General features: G+C 46.3%; 1 protein-coding gene across 2 annotated transcripts in view; it reads left to right on the top strand.

The window, feature by feature from the left end:
- Window positions 1-471: 471 nt before the first annotated feature.
- RELL2 (RELT like 2) overlaps window positions 472-14,670 on the top strand; it is a 241,773-nt gene continuing 227,574 nt past the window's right edge. The window contains exon 1 of one of the 2 annotated variants that reach the window (XM_078653504.1): window positions 472-747. The gene's annotated coding sequence lies outside the window, so the exon portion shown is untranslated. The remainder of the gene's footprint in view (window positions 748-14,670) is intronic. The other variant, XM_078653506.1, reaches the window with a different exon arrangement.

The following is a 14,670-nucleotide window of genomic DNA, read 5'->3' on the forward strand; positions in this document are numbered from 1 at the left end:
AACTGAGGGCAAAGCTGAAACCAGCATTGGATGAACTACTCATTGGTGCCATGAGTACCTAGGCGTTCAGCCCTGGGTACCAAGAAGCAAGAACGCTGCTGCGCCTGGCGCGAGTGAGGGATGAAGGACGAGGATGCTGCAGGAATCCTGAGACCGCGTGGGGACCACAGAAAGCTGCGCGTGCTAGGGGAGGGCGGGGGGAGGATGCTGTGGGTGCCAGGTGAGACAAAACGCTGCAGGAGTCAGGTGAGAATCCAGGGGCCCGGATACTGCAGACTGCAGGGCAGGCTCATGTGTGAGAGCTGGGAACACGCTGCTGCCCGGAGCATACATAGGACTGCGCGTACTGGATGGGAATGAGAAGTGTCATCACTAGGGACGGTCTGCAGCCCAAAAAGGCAGGAGTGGAGAGAGAGAAGGCAGAGCAAGGAGAGAGGGAGGGGGAAGAGGAGGCAGACGGAGAGCACAGTTAAAGCAACTGGGACAGCGGAGGAGGGCGACACGCTAGACACAGCAGCAGCCAAGGTCACCATAGACGAGCCTGAACATCGGCAGCGCCCTGCTATTCCCCCCGGGAGGGCAGAGATTCCCGCCCGGGCAGGGCACAGACACCCCGGGGCTTTGCATCACTGCGAGACACAGGGAGGAACATGTTAACACTGCAGAGCTGGCGGGGTCCACTGCGGCTGCTGCCCGCCGGCGAGCAGAGGCGCGTTTGATGGCGCAGCCTGGAGCGCCCTGGCACAGGTTAGGATGCCCTTTTGGGGAGCTTTATGCGTGTGTGTAGTTGTGTGTGTTTCTCTCGTCACAGACTTTTCTCAAGGGTATGTGTTGTCTGTGAGGCGGGTGGGAGTGCCCTGCACTCAAGAAGAGTATGCCAGGAAGAAGCCGTAAGCCTGCTGGTTGTTTGTTAGCACGGAGCTAGACACAGGCAAAGGGCGGGATAGCAGGCTGGAGAGAATAGTAAGGGGGGACGCAGGTACACGGATAAGGATGTTGTCCGAAGGAAGGATACTGAACCGGGTAAATGTATACAAGAAAATGTAGAAACTACTGGTGGCGTTAAGAAGAAGGGGCGGTGAAGGATTGGAATGTATTCACCTCATTTTACAAACAGGCAAAATAACACACACCAACACATACGTCACACGAGCAACCACACGTATAAATAGCGTTTATACATGCAATGGCCACGCATAAGTATACACACTGCCAACACAAAGATTAGATGCACAAATGACACACAAGCTGCATGTAAATGTAAGTGACACATCCACATATCAACTTAACACACACAGAGATGATCTATAAATAACAGCATCATGCGGGTGAGCACACGGTTTAATACATATATAGATAATACTCCTAGGTAACACACATACATGCACCTCGTAATTAACACACCACACACATCCGCGAGCGGCCCACCCTAAATAGCTCCCAGTCAGACTCTTTAGATGCTGGAGGTGGGAGGGAAAGGCGGGAAGAAGGTAAATAAATAAAGGCGACATGAGAGGATAGCGCACAGCCAGGCAAAAGAGCTAGACAGAGCTTCAACGGAGAGGGTACACGAAGAAAGAGACAGAGAGGCCGGGGACAGCCGTCTCCACACCCTTGAGGACGTGTTCAGTAAAAACAGACACGATAAATACTGCGTGTGGTAATTACACTCAAGGGAGACATAAACACAGAGAGGATGAGAGGGAGATAAGAACAGTGGAACAGACGGAGAGAGGACACGGGCGAGAGAGGTAGAGATAGATACAGAGGGAGAGAGACACATTTCAGCGCTATAAAGAGAGAGGCTAGAGTATGCGAGAGAGAAGCAAGCAAGGGAAAGAGAAACAGAAAGAGTAGGGGGTGCTCAGAGAGAGAGTCCAGAAGAGGAAGGCACGTGACAAAGTTAACCCCAAAGACCGAGACTGAGGAGACAGACATACAGATAAGGACGCGCACATCTTGGGTAAGAGGGACAGTGAGCGGATGCACAGTCCGCCTCATTTGATTTGAGCTTCCATTATGGATGAGGTAACAGGCAATCACGACATATATTTACGCTTGTGGTTTTCTTAGTTATCCCTTGTGTCCCATAATTAGATGCCTTTGTTTATTGGCTTCATTTCACAAGAGCTAAACAACGACGTTGAATTTTGGAGATCCCGAAAACAAGTAAATTCGAGTTCTCAGATGTTTAAAAAACACAGTGATTGAAAAGGGACAACCCCCACCACCGGTCCAGAGGGGGAGATCGCAGTGGAGGTGGGATCACTATTGGCGAGCACCACTGGTGGGTCAGGGCTATCAGTCATATCTGCAACAATGCTGCAATTGGACGAGAACTGGTGGTCACATGTGGGGTCGTGCAATCACTGACCTAGCATGGGAGATCAGAGCTATGAGTGTAGCCCGCACACTGTAGAGAAGTGTGGCTCACTGGTTAGAGGAGGCAGACCTGGAAGCAGAGGTCAGCCCGGGACCAGGGTTCAATTCCCGGCTCGGCGGGGTCTTGAGTCCTAAAATGTCCATAGACTCGACAATTCTCGCTCCGGTGCCTACTCGATTCATGGGTTCACACTCTGCGACTCTGGGCTTAATCTCTTGCTTAATCTCCACAACGGCCCGGGATGCCTGGCTTTCACCTTGCGGATACCCTGCCGGGGTTATCTCACAGGGGAATACCAGGACGGGTTCCCTAAGCAAGCGCTTAGAAACCACTTGGTGATTTGCGCTATATAAATTCCTGTACATTTACATTTACATTGCTTTGCCAATGGCTGCTTAGGCCTAGTGGAAGGGATGATAACGGTTTCCACCCACCTCTAAATCTGGGTTATTTGTCAACCTAGGCTTGAGGCCTGGTAGCAAGATGTTCACTATTGAGATGAGCCAGTGGTCTTGGGGCAGTTCCCAGTGTTCCGGTGACCCTAATGAATGTGTTATTTACGTTTTCTCATTCCACTATGCAGAATTTGAAGACAGACATTGGCTCATTGTCTTGGGTATCCCAAGGAAAACTCTACCTGATGCCACCTACTGAGTGTCTCTTCCCTATGCATGACGTATAGACTTCACTTTTAAGGATGTTATTTGTTTCATGGTTAATATTACATTGCTGTGCATCCTCTCTGTGTGTTTGTGGCCTGCTGCACTCTCTTAAGATAAACAATTAATGTCCAGGGTATGTATAAAGCAATGTAGTAGAATTGGTCTCCTTGTAAAGTCTCTTAGCTTAGTCTGATAAGTGAACTGTGGCGCATGAAATAAAATAACTTGGGATATTGAGAAGATTTGATTTCTATCATTATTTTTCCTCAACTAATGAATTCAACTCTAGACTCTATAATATCATCTATGTAGCCTGGACTTTATCTGTGAACTCTGGTAGGTTGATTGATTGTGGAGTTCCTTGGAGAGCTTGTCCATTTGATCGATGCCAAGTGCTTGCAGGGTAATATTTCTTTGTGGTAGATACCTACACCTAGTTCACTCAATAGATTAAAAGTTGTTGACTCTGCAGTGAACTTTCTTAACACATGTAGTGCTTGGCAAACTTATGCCTTGATTGAATATCTTACTATTACCACAGTATTGGGGGAGGAGGGCGTGTCTGCCAAATGGTGGACAGGAGGTGCTGAACAACTGCTCTGCTAAACTTCAACGAAATATTTCAAACATCTTAGAAATGAGGGACTCTAAAGAAACAAAATAATTCACCATTGCATTGCGGATGGAGTGCTGCACCACACTATTTTATTTCTGGACTGTTCTGGTCCCCTTCAGAGAGCTGCATCCTGACATTGCCATCATTTCGGGCATAGATCGGAATGGTGGTGTTGGGACCATTGCATCCTTAAGGTGGGCTGTGCTGAGTCAGCGGGGTGTCTCGAGGACTGCTGGGGCTGCGAAACAGCATACTACCTGGCAGGTTGGTGGCGTTGCCGATTCTGGCGTTTTGGCTTCATTGCACTTAAAGTAGAGGAGGAGACCCTGAAGAGGCCAACAGGCGCCACCTGGATTTCAAGGTGATTGGCGCAGGAGGCCAGCGATCCACTCCTCCCTCACAGTGAATGCTTCTCCCGTTGTGGGTTTCACCCTGCAGGAATCAGCTTGAGCGCGGCACTCATTGTAGTGATCTTTCATTCTGACACCGACACTGCAGCCCTGGGTAAGCTGTGGAGACCCAGTGCTCGGAATCATTGCATCTGCTTGCTAACTCCTCCCTGTGGATTTTCAGTTGGGGGTGGCATCTTGTTCTTTCTGTTCTTCCTGCCCTAACTTGACCCTACCTTTGCCCTGCACTGTATTTCAGTCTGCTGGGGTGACTGGGGCTTGGCCTTTCCTACTTGGGATCAGTGGCGTAGCAAGGGGGGGTCTGCCCTGCGTGGCCTGAGTTTTGGGGCAGCGCCACCCCTCCCCAAAATGCAGGGACCGCCACGGGCGGCCATCGGTCTAGCTGTATCACTGCTTGGGGTTGATTGTCCTGGGTAACTAGAAGCATGAGCCTTTTCAAACCTTTTCAAGTCATTTGTGAGGAGTGACTTGGCTGTTTGAAGGCCCAGCAGCAACCCCCTTGAAGCAAATGTCTGTGCAGTGGGTGTACTCCCTTGGATGATGACTGAGTTCCCAGTTTTATTTTGGGGCATCAGAGAAGATGCATGTGGGGGCTGTAGTGCTGCCTACTATAAAGATGTTTCTTACTGAGCCTGTTACTGTGGGAAAATACTTCTGAATGCCCAGGGAGGACAGAAACTGAGGCTGTCAACACTAGAAAATCCTGAATCTGAGATTACAGTACATGTGCTATTGAGCATGAAGAGTGAGTCTTCAGGCAATCATCTGAGGATCTAAGATGGGCGATGACAGGGAACTTTGGTCTTCCCAATAGAGAGAAATGAATCAATTCACTAGTGGGGCACAGAACAAACATACTCAGGTGTAATGGAGCACGGGGCTTCACCACACTAGGTCTCTGACATGACCAGAGCGCAGATCTAGAGGCCACTGAAAGATCAAGAGTCATGCTTGAGAACAAAATCAAAACCGCATCTATAGAGGTAAACTACTCTGTGTTGACTTACACAAAGTCAACAATAGATAGAGACTGTACTACACACTGAAATGTCTGATCTAAAAATAACTGTGCCCGCTCTGTCAGAGTAAACTCATCATCTAGGCAATAGACAGTAGGACACTGAGGAGAGATCCCACAGGAACAACATCCGTCCTGTTAGATTCCCAGAATGAGTGAAGGATAACCTATCGGAACGTCTCATAGAGCACTGGATTAATATATTCTTATGCCCAGAAGGGTAATACTAAGAGTACAAGGGAAACCCAATTTAGCAATCAGTCTGGGACCTTGGGTACTTGTACTGTTTAGGGACCACTGTCTTTAGGGACCGCTGTCTTCAGAAACACTATAAGTTAAGTGTAGAAAATAAATATAGACTAAATAGTTTCTATATTCTTTGTCCAGCCGGACAGAATTTAACATATAGTATATAGGTTTGTATTCAGTTATTCATACAGATTCAAGTGGGACACAGCCTGTGTCTTACTATCACACATAGAACTGTTTGACATGCAAAGGGAGGGGTTCAGGCAAGGGCAACCTGAGGCCTGCATACAATATTCCTTTTTGCAGACTGATAAAGCAAAAGCAAACTATTGCGACATGTTCTATATTACAATCATATGCATATAGTGTGTACAGTGTCGATGGCGTTTCGATCCCTGTTTAAAAATAAAGTGATCATCCTCAGGACATTAGATTCATACCGCCTACGGTGTGTGCTGAGGCTCAAGAGTGGAGCTCTACAGCTGAGAAGGATACAAGCGCTAAAGTATGAAGCGAGTGGTGGTTAAGGTAGAACGGCGGCAAGTTCTAACCGTGTACTTAGTGATTTGGAGCCGTGAATGGGGTTCCATGCGGACAGTTGAGGTGGTGCTCAGGGAATTTTGCGCTGGTACGCCCACTTTGCATCTCATTAGAGATGCAAAGGGAAACGAAGTGAAAAAGGGTGCTAACATGCGATTTTGTTGATAGGGCGATATTTTTATCTCTGCTTCTTTGACTTTTAAAGCCAAAAAAGCAGAGATAAAGCCCTTGTTAATATGCCCCTAAGTGTTAATTAAGTAATAAACTGAGGCCTGATGGAAGTTGGCAGTTTTGTACTTGTCCATACACCTCCCCCATATAGTGACAAGTCTAGCTCGCCTTTGGTAGCATAGGGCATTCGAAGGCAACCCCCTTCAAGTAGGTGTCAGCCTATGCCCACGTTCTGTGGGTGGTCAACCCTGAGTGGGCTAAGATCTTCCATACATTAAATAAAGTGGTATAAACGGCTAGTAATCACCTGATCTAGCAACTTTGTTCATCGTTTTTTTCTTTTTATGTTTCAATTCCCTTTTACTTTTGCTGTTATAATTGTTAAAAACAGTTTAGGGTAGAACGAGGTGGGCAAACTCCCATTTATCCAGGTAAGTGTTTACCTGAGGAGTTGAAGGGATTTCTAGACAGTTAAATGACTCATGTACACAAACAAAGAAAGTGTGGAACCTATCTAATGATTATTATTATAAACAATGCAGATGCTGCCTCGAATGATTAGTGGTGGTTGTCCGTCCCACCTCCTTTCCCTGGGACATCTTAAGACCAAAAGGCTAAAGTAAATCAAAGCTTTAAACTTGCAACATGGAATGTAAAGGGCCTGAATGTTCCTAATAAGGGATATAGGGTACTATCATATCATCGGAGGCAGACCATAAGAGTAGGATTTCTTCAGAAATCGCATCTGGTTGATGCGGAAGTGGACAAGGTCTGCTGAAAATGGAGAGGCCAGATATTGTGCTCCACTCATTGTTCATATGCAAGAGCGGTACTGATATGGCTTGCTTCAGAAGTCGCCTTCCTGCAATATTACACTGAGGCGGATGTGATGGGAAGAGATGTCTTGGTGTACACTCTTTTGAACGGAGGGAAAATCTGCTTTATTAATATATATGCCCCTCATGTCAATGATGGCACGTTTTCTTGGGGAGTAATGGAACCAGTTACCCCATATGTGACTATACCGAGTATATATACATGGGTTGGGTATTTCAACTGTACCCTCGATGGGTATCTGGATAGACACCTTTTCTTGGTGCATGCAAAGCCATCCATGACACATAGCCTAAGGAAAGAGATGGTTCATTCGAACTGTGTGGACAATTGGCGTAAATTACACCCCAGCTAACAGAAATATGCATATAACTCCATGACAAGTGATACCTATAGGTGACTGGATCATTTTCTAGTAAGTGGGGATATAGCAAGGATAGAAACAGCACAATATCAATACCGGATCCTGTCAGACCACTGATCATAGGTCTGGTTCGGACATTACAGTAAACTATGGTTTCCCTGTGGTGGCGACCATGATTTAAAGCCCTGCAAAGTCTAGTTTTTCGAGGTGAGGTAGGAGATGGCATAGACCGTATTTTTTCAATTAATTGGGGTTCGACACTCACCAGGGCTTAAGAAATAGGAGGTCTTTAAAGGGGTGATTAGGGGCGAGAGTAATGACAAGAATGTTGGCATGCAGCAACAATCGAAAAGAGAACTAGCCAAACTGGAAGAGGTCCAGCCTTCAGAGTAAAGAACATTTTGATGCCACCTCCATAACTAAATTAATTACTGCCAAAACAATACTACGAGACAAATGGGACATGTGGGACAGGTTGACACTTCGGCAATATATGTAGAAACGTCATGGAGATGTTGACAAATCAGGAAGGCTGCTTGCTCCATTGGGAGCTACCGCACCCCAAATATTGTCACTTACAGGGCCTGACAGTAGCCTGGGTGGAAACTCGTGTACTGTCATCATTGCTCTGCAACAATAATTGGAACTCATGTATAAGCACCCGTAGAGGCAACATTATTCTACTCCAACAGATTATCTGACAATTCCTTTCCCAAACCTTATGGATACAAAATATGAAAGCTTGGAGGCAGATATTATGAAAGATCACGTTCAGGAAGTACGGAAGGATATGCTCCTTTGCAAGATGCCAGGGCTAGATGGTTTGCTCCCTTAATTTTACCAGACCTCTGCACACCTCCTTCCCAATAAACCTTTAGAAGTGTGCATGGAAGCCATGACACTGAGGCAGTTTTCCGATACTATGAGGGCAGCTGTCATAGTTATAGTACCCAAACCTGATAAAGATCCTTCAAAGATGGGTTGCTATAGACTCCTGTCCATGATTAATACTAATGTTAAACCCCTAGCTAAAGTCTAGGCCAATAGACCACTTCTTGTGATGGGGACACTGGCACATGAGGATTAGTGTGGTTTTATCCTGGAAAGGACCACACTACAAAAACATACGTCAGCTTACCCATGTGCTTGAGGACCTGTCCTGGCAGTTAGGGCTGGACTGTGCCCATTGGGCGCAGGGTCAAGACTGATGTGCGTATGGCCGGGTCCAAACTGGAATGGCATGGTGAGCAAAAAAACGATGGATTTAGGCCCAGATCTCTGTACTGAGGTGAATGTATGACATTATTCTGCATTTTGTCCATCAATTGTTCTTTTTACATTTCACTGATAACAGGAATATAAATGGTGCCTTAGTGGCTCTAGATGTAAAACAGGCTCGTGACATGTTGGGCTGGGATCATATGTCTGAGATATTGCAGAAAATGGGTTTTGGGCCAATCTTTCAAAAATAGGTGAAACTCCTTTACACAGAACCTACAGCCTGGGGGTGATTGTTAATATGGTGTAGGATAAGTGGAGTATTGAGCACGGTATTCGTCAAGGGTGCCCGTTATCATCCCTAATGTTCTTCCTCATATTAGAACCTATAGCAATCACACTATGAGCACTGACACATGAGTGTAGGATCAAGATAGGGGAGGTTACGCTGGCCATTTCAATGTCCACCAACAGCTAGTATATTTATATGATCTGCAGACATTGTTGCCTATTTTTCCAGCAGAATTGGGGAAGTTTTGTGATGCTACTGGTCTGTGTATCTACTTGGCAGAATCAGTGGTCTTTCTGTTGGAATGGCTGGCTGAGATGACACTGGTTGAACTGCCGAATATTACTCTAAGATGGGAATAGGAAGAGTTTAGATGCCTAGGTGTACAGGTAGCACATACAAGGACACTCCAGTAGAGGAGTAACATGGGCAATTTCCTTCTGGGATTGTGGAACTCAATTACTTTCTGGAAAACCCTTCCACTATTTATTTATTTTAAGAATTTTAGATAGCGTTAGCAGGACCCAAGGGTATCATAGGTCTTTAAATCAGTAAATGTTTACTTCAAGGTAATGAGCTAAATGAGCGCAGGTAGGTCAAATCAAGTCAAGTCAGTGGTTAAGTACAGGTGAGATGAAGTTGCGGGGGAAGGTCCTAGTATTGCTGAGGGTGGAGTTGTTGTCTCATTGGGCGGTTAATGATCCACTAATTGAGATGGTGGTTTATTAGGAGATCTTTTAACTGTCTCTTGAACCAGGGGAAGGAGCGGTTGGTCCTGTGCATATTGGTATGGAGTTTCAGATTTTGCAAGCATTGCTTGAAAAAGGAGCGGGCCAGAGTTTTTTGTTTGTGGGCTTTGGGTGGGATGAGGAGCATTGTATTTAAGCTTCTGAGGTTTCTTGTCTGTCCTGCCCTTTTGAGCTTAGCGGCGAGGTAGGTTGTTTTTCCAGTATGTAGGGCTTTGTGGCTAGAGAGTCTGTTTTAAAGCTGCAGCAAGTTTCAATCTGGAGCCATCTCAGATCTTTCAGGGCTGGGCAGATGTGGTCGAAGTTTTTGATTCCTGTCAATAGGCTGCAGCGTTGAGAGTGGTTCTGCTGGGCGCAAGGAGTGATTTGGCAGAGTCTGTGAGGGTGGCACTCTGGTAGTCTGACCTTGACAGCACCAGCACTTGCGTGGCATATTTGAGATCTTCCTGCGGTCGGTAGGGTTTGATTGTGTTCAGAAGTCTCAGGTTGTAGAACACACCCTTCGCATTGTTCTTAATAGGATCTTTCATGGTCAGTTTGTCAAATCTCTAGGGACCACACTGGACTCCAGAGTTGGCTAGTGAGAGAGAGAGCAGTAGAGAGCATCTATGGAGTTCATCCACTCTAGCATCTGGGTGGCCTGCTCTGTATTTGATATGAGTAGAATTTCTGTCTTGTTTTGGTTGAGCTTTAGGTGGTTGCGAGATAGCCAGTGTTGGGCTTCTTTGAGGGTGGCATTTAATCGGTGAATGTCTTCAAGTGAGGAGATTTCCATGTAGAGCTGAGTGTAATTCACAAAAAATGGAAGGGGATTTTAGTTTGGACGAAGATGGCGGTGAGAGGTTCCTTGTAAATATTAAATAGTGGGGAAGACGGGACAGAGTCCAGGGGGACCCCCGGGCTATCGCTGTCGTATCCTAGGTATGATTGTCTATTTTTATTTTTTGAGCGAGGCTATATAGAAAGGATGCAGACCAGCACATAACAATGCCATCTGCACCAATTCTTTTATGAAGAGAATGCAAACCATGTCAAAGGCCGCCAATCGGTCTAGGAGAATGAGTAGGCAGCATTTATCTTTATTGGTGGTCTTGTGTAAGTCATCTATTATGTTCAGAATGGATGTTTCTGTGCTGTATCCTTTTCTGAACCCTGATTGGTGGAGGTCCAGGGGATTGGTGTTTTCGATGTGTTGGTCAAGCTGTGAAAGAACGCACCTCTGGCTGGGAGTAGTTCCTCGAAGTGGGAGGAGGGTTTGGACATAGCCAGCAGAGAAGATATGACTTCCTCCATTAGTGGGTTGAAAATCTTCCAGCTTCTCTGGTTTATCTGGGACACTGGGATTTGGATGCTCTCAATGTTATCCTGAGGGATGATCATTGCTGAGGAGGGAGTGCAGTGAGATGGGGGGTTGTTGTCTTCACTTCTGGGGGCCGGGTCCCTGCTTGAGGGCTGGTTGTGATTGAGGGAAAGCTCTATCTTTGTGCTTTTATCATTGAAGAAGGTAGCACATTTTCACATTGTTCCTTGGATATCAGAGGATTTCGTATGGCTGGCTTGAAAGTTTGTTGATTGATGATGTTAAAGTACTCTTTTGGCCGTTTTTTTGCCTTATATAGAACCTTGTGGAAGAAGGAGGCTTTTTCATTAATTATGTGTTTTTTGTAGTTTCCACATTCCCTCCTGAGCTGGTCCAGGCAGAATGTGGATAGATTTGTTCGCCAGAGTCTTTCGGCTGCTCTGAACTGTCTTCTTTCAGTGTTGAGGACTTTGTTGAACCATGATCTCGAGAGAGTGTTTCTCACCTTTTTCAGTTTCAGAGGTGCTACTGGGTCCAGGATTGGGGACATTGTTGAGTTGTAGTTGGTGGCGAGCTCAGTTGTTAAGAGGTTTTCGGATGAGGTGGGTAGTTGATACGCCATTTTCTCTTGAAGGTCTTGCAGCGGAACTTGTCTTATGTTTCTCCTTCATTGGAGGGTTTTTTGCATAAGAGCTGGGAGGTGAGATGACTTGTTGATGTTAAATAAGATGAGGTGATGATCTAACCAGTCGACAGAGAGGATGTTGTCATTGGTTAGTATATCTTCCTGAGCTATGATGCTGTCCAGGGTTGCACCGTTAATGGGGTTGGGGCTACCTTTGCAATGCTGGTAGAGGGTGTTACTGAGTAATAGGTCGTTAAGGAATTGGTTTAGGGTGTTGCTTTTATCGTTCCAGTGAAGGTTGAGGTCTCCTAGGATGATGATGTGGGAATGTGAGAGTGAGCAGTGTGCAACCAAATCTGCTAGGTGTTCGCCCAAGGATAGTGTGTTACCCGGTGGGTGGTAGAGGAGGTGACAATTCATTCTTATGTTGCCTTTCATCCTTGTAGTGGAGCTGAAATGTTTGAATGTATTGTAGGAGAAGGTGTCTGTTTTGCTCATGTTGATGTTGTTGATAATGGTGATGCCTCCACAGTTGTGGTCCTTCCTGTCTTTCCTGATGATCGAGAATCTTGGTGGACCTAGTATGAATATGATAGAGTAGGAGGAATCATTTAGCCATGTTTCTATAATGAATGCGATACCAACATCATGGTTGCCGATCTGCAAATTATGGGGACCCTTGACGCTGAGTGCTAGCAGATTGATTTGCATAGGAAACTGACCTTGGACGCCTGTCCGGCCTTGCGCCCTGCTGACCTTGCTTCACTTTGCTTCACCTCCACTCCTCGCCGCACCCACTTCGCGGGTGACGCATCTCTTGATCGGCTGGTGGAGACGCTGTTTGTGGACCTTGTGAGCCGGAGGGGAGGAACAGCCTGTGACAGGGGAGAGGCGCTGCGTTGCAGGGACTCGCTCTCCCAGTAGTCCCTGCATGGCCATAACCACCTGGTCTGCGCCCCCTGTCAGCCCCGCCCCCAAGCCGTCACTCCGCCTATATAATTGGCTTAGTGTACCGCAGCGCGGGACGAGCCGGGCGAAGCCCTGGCAAAGGGCGGGCCCTCTGAGGCCCTCAGCGGACATCAGTGGTTGGGCGGGCCACCCCTCTAAGACATTGAGCCCACATACAGATCATGGGGAAACGAAATACCAGCACTATCACACAGGCCCCCGAAGGTCCTACTGTTCTCCCGCCCACCTTTGAGAGCATGCTGGAAAATGCCTTCCATTTAGTTAGCACGGAAATTGCTAATACTGAGAGGAGAATGTCAATGGGCCTCATGAGTTCACAGCCCCAGCAAGATTGCCCTATCAATGCTGTGCCGCTTTCTCCTATGGTCATAATTACTAATCCCTCTTCGTTGGCCATTCCACCGGTAGCTCAACTTGGGGGCAGCTGTCCAACCATTATCATTGACTCACAGCTGGATTCTGACGCTCCAGCTGTTAACCTTTCCCTGACCCCGAGTAACAAGACTGTCGCAGAGAAAAGAAAAAGAGGCGCTGCGAAACTAACATTAAATAAAAGGAAACAACCCCCACGTAACAAGAGTCAACCCACACCTCAGATTATGTGGACTAGAGGGAAACAACCATTAGGGGGTGGCACCGACAACAATGAGTCTCTGCAATTAGCTGAGGGGGATACAGCTATAACCCCCCCTAAAGAAGGACATAACTCCGCCTGTACACAGACAGAGCCTACAAATGAAAGTGTTTCTCAAAAAAAGCTACATGGGAATTTTATTGAGACTATAGTGGACACAATTTTTAAACAATTGGAAAGTCAAATGATCAAACAGTTTAATACAATTTTTAAAAGATTAGACAGATTGGAAAATCTGGTAAAAAAGGAAGATGCAAAAAGGAAAGGGGTAATCAGTCTTGATCTACTGAGGGGAGAACGGCTATTGAAAGATATGGAGACTGCTAGTAAGGGCATTTTGGGAGGTGGGCCAATTACCACTAGTAGTACACCAGTATCTAATACTGTACCCAGGGATGCCTCTGCAGGTTAAAATAAATCTGTAACAGTATTGCAGCATACCCCTGCTGCTGCTGCAGTTGGACCACCGTGCCCCGCTAGTGCGGTTGCTGGCACCTCAAAAGGAGGACCTAGCTCAGACATTAGGAAGACGGGGAATACAACTAACATGGGTTCAGATAAGGGACAAGTCGATGACGCCAGGCCCATAAAACATCCTGGGCCAGCACTACACTTGCCCCCCGACGCCTGCCCTTATGCTTTGATCTTAGCAGATGTACCTTTGCTTAAGGAGAGACAAGGTGAGTCCTGGGTCCAGCTGAATAACAAGTGTATCGACTGGTTGGTTAAACATAAAGGGGTAGGGCCAAATATCTCGAGTGAAATTCTGTCAGTCCGCCGTGTGAGCTGGGTTGTTCCCCTATTTAAGAACATTAATGGAGACTGCATTGTAATTAATTTTAGGCACCCCTCAACATCAAGATTCATACTCAATAGCAACAACATCTATCATAGCCCCCCAACTGTCGTAACTCCTTTATCGTTGGGTTATTTTTACAGCCCCCACAGAGATTACCTGGCCCTGGTCCACCACCCTACCCACTGTTTCATAGAAACAGCATACTGTCTGAGCTAGAGACCCAGGACTGACCACCAGCTACCCCTCCAGATATAGCATGCAGTGATTACCTGAATGCAACTGGATCCGTTGAAGGACTGATAACCTGTTCTCCTATAGAGGAGTTGAATGGTAATATCGAGGTTGTACCGTCACCAGACCCGAAAATAACCGCTTATGCCATTGCCACCCCTATATTGTCTGACAAACTAACAATTTTGAGTTGGAACATTGCTGGCCTGAATACAAAAATGAAATCTAGGGACTGGTTAGATTGGGTTACTAACTATGATATTTTAATGTTCCAAGAAACTGGGTGCACTAGTTCCCTGCTCCTTGAGGGTTATAGCTGCCATAACCAAACTGCAGCCGCTCCGGCTATGGGCCGTATAGCTGCCATAACCAAACTGCAGCCGCTCCGGCTATGGGCCGACCGAGTGGGGGCCTATCTATTTGGGTTAAGATTACATCAGAAGCTAAAATTGAACCCCTGAAGATCAATGACATGAATTTCCAGGCCCTAATTTATACTAATAGGATAAAGTTATGTTTAATTAATTTTTATAATAATGACTTCACAACACATCCAAATACAAATTTTATAAGATTGTTTGATTTTATTGATGGAATTGTGGATGGGCAAAA

Source organism: Lissotriton helveticus, chromosome 7 (assembly GCF_964261635.1).
Source record: "Lissotriton helveticus chromosome 7, aLisHel1.1, whole genome shotgun sequence".
NCBI lineage: Eukaryota > Metazoa > Chordata > Amphibia > Caudata > Salamandridae > Lissotriton > Lissotriton helveticus.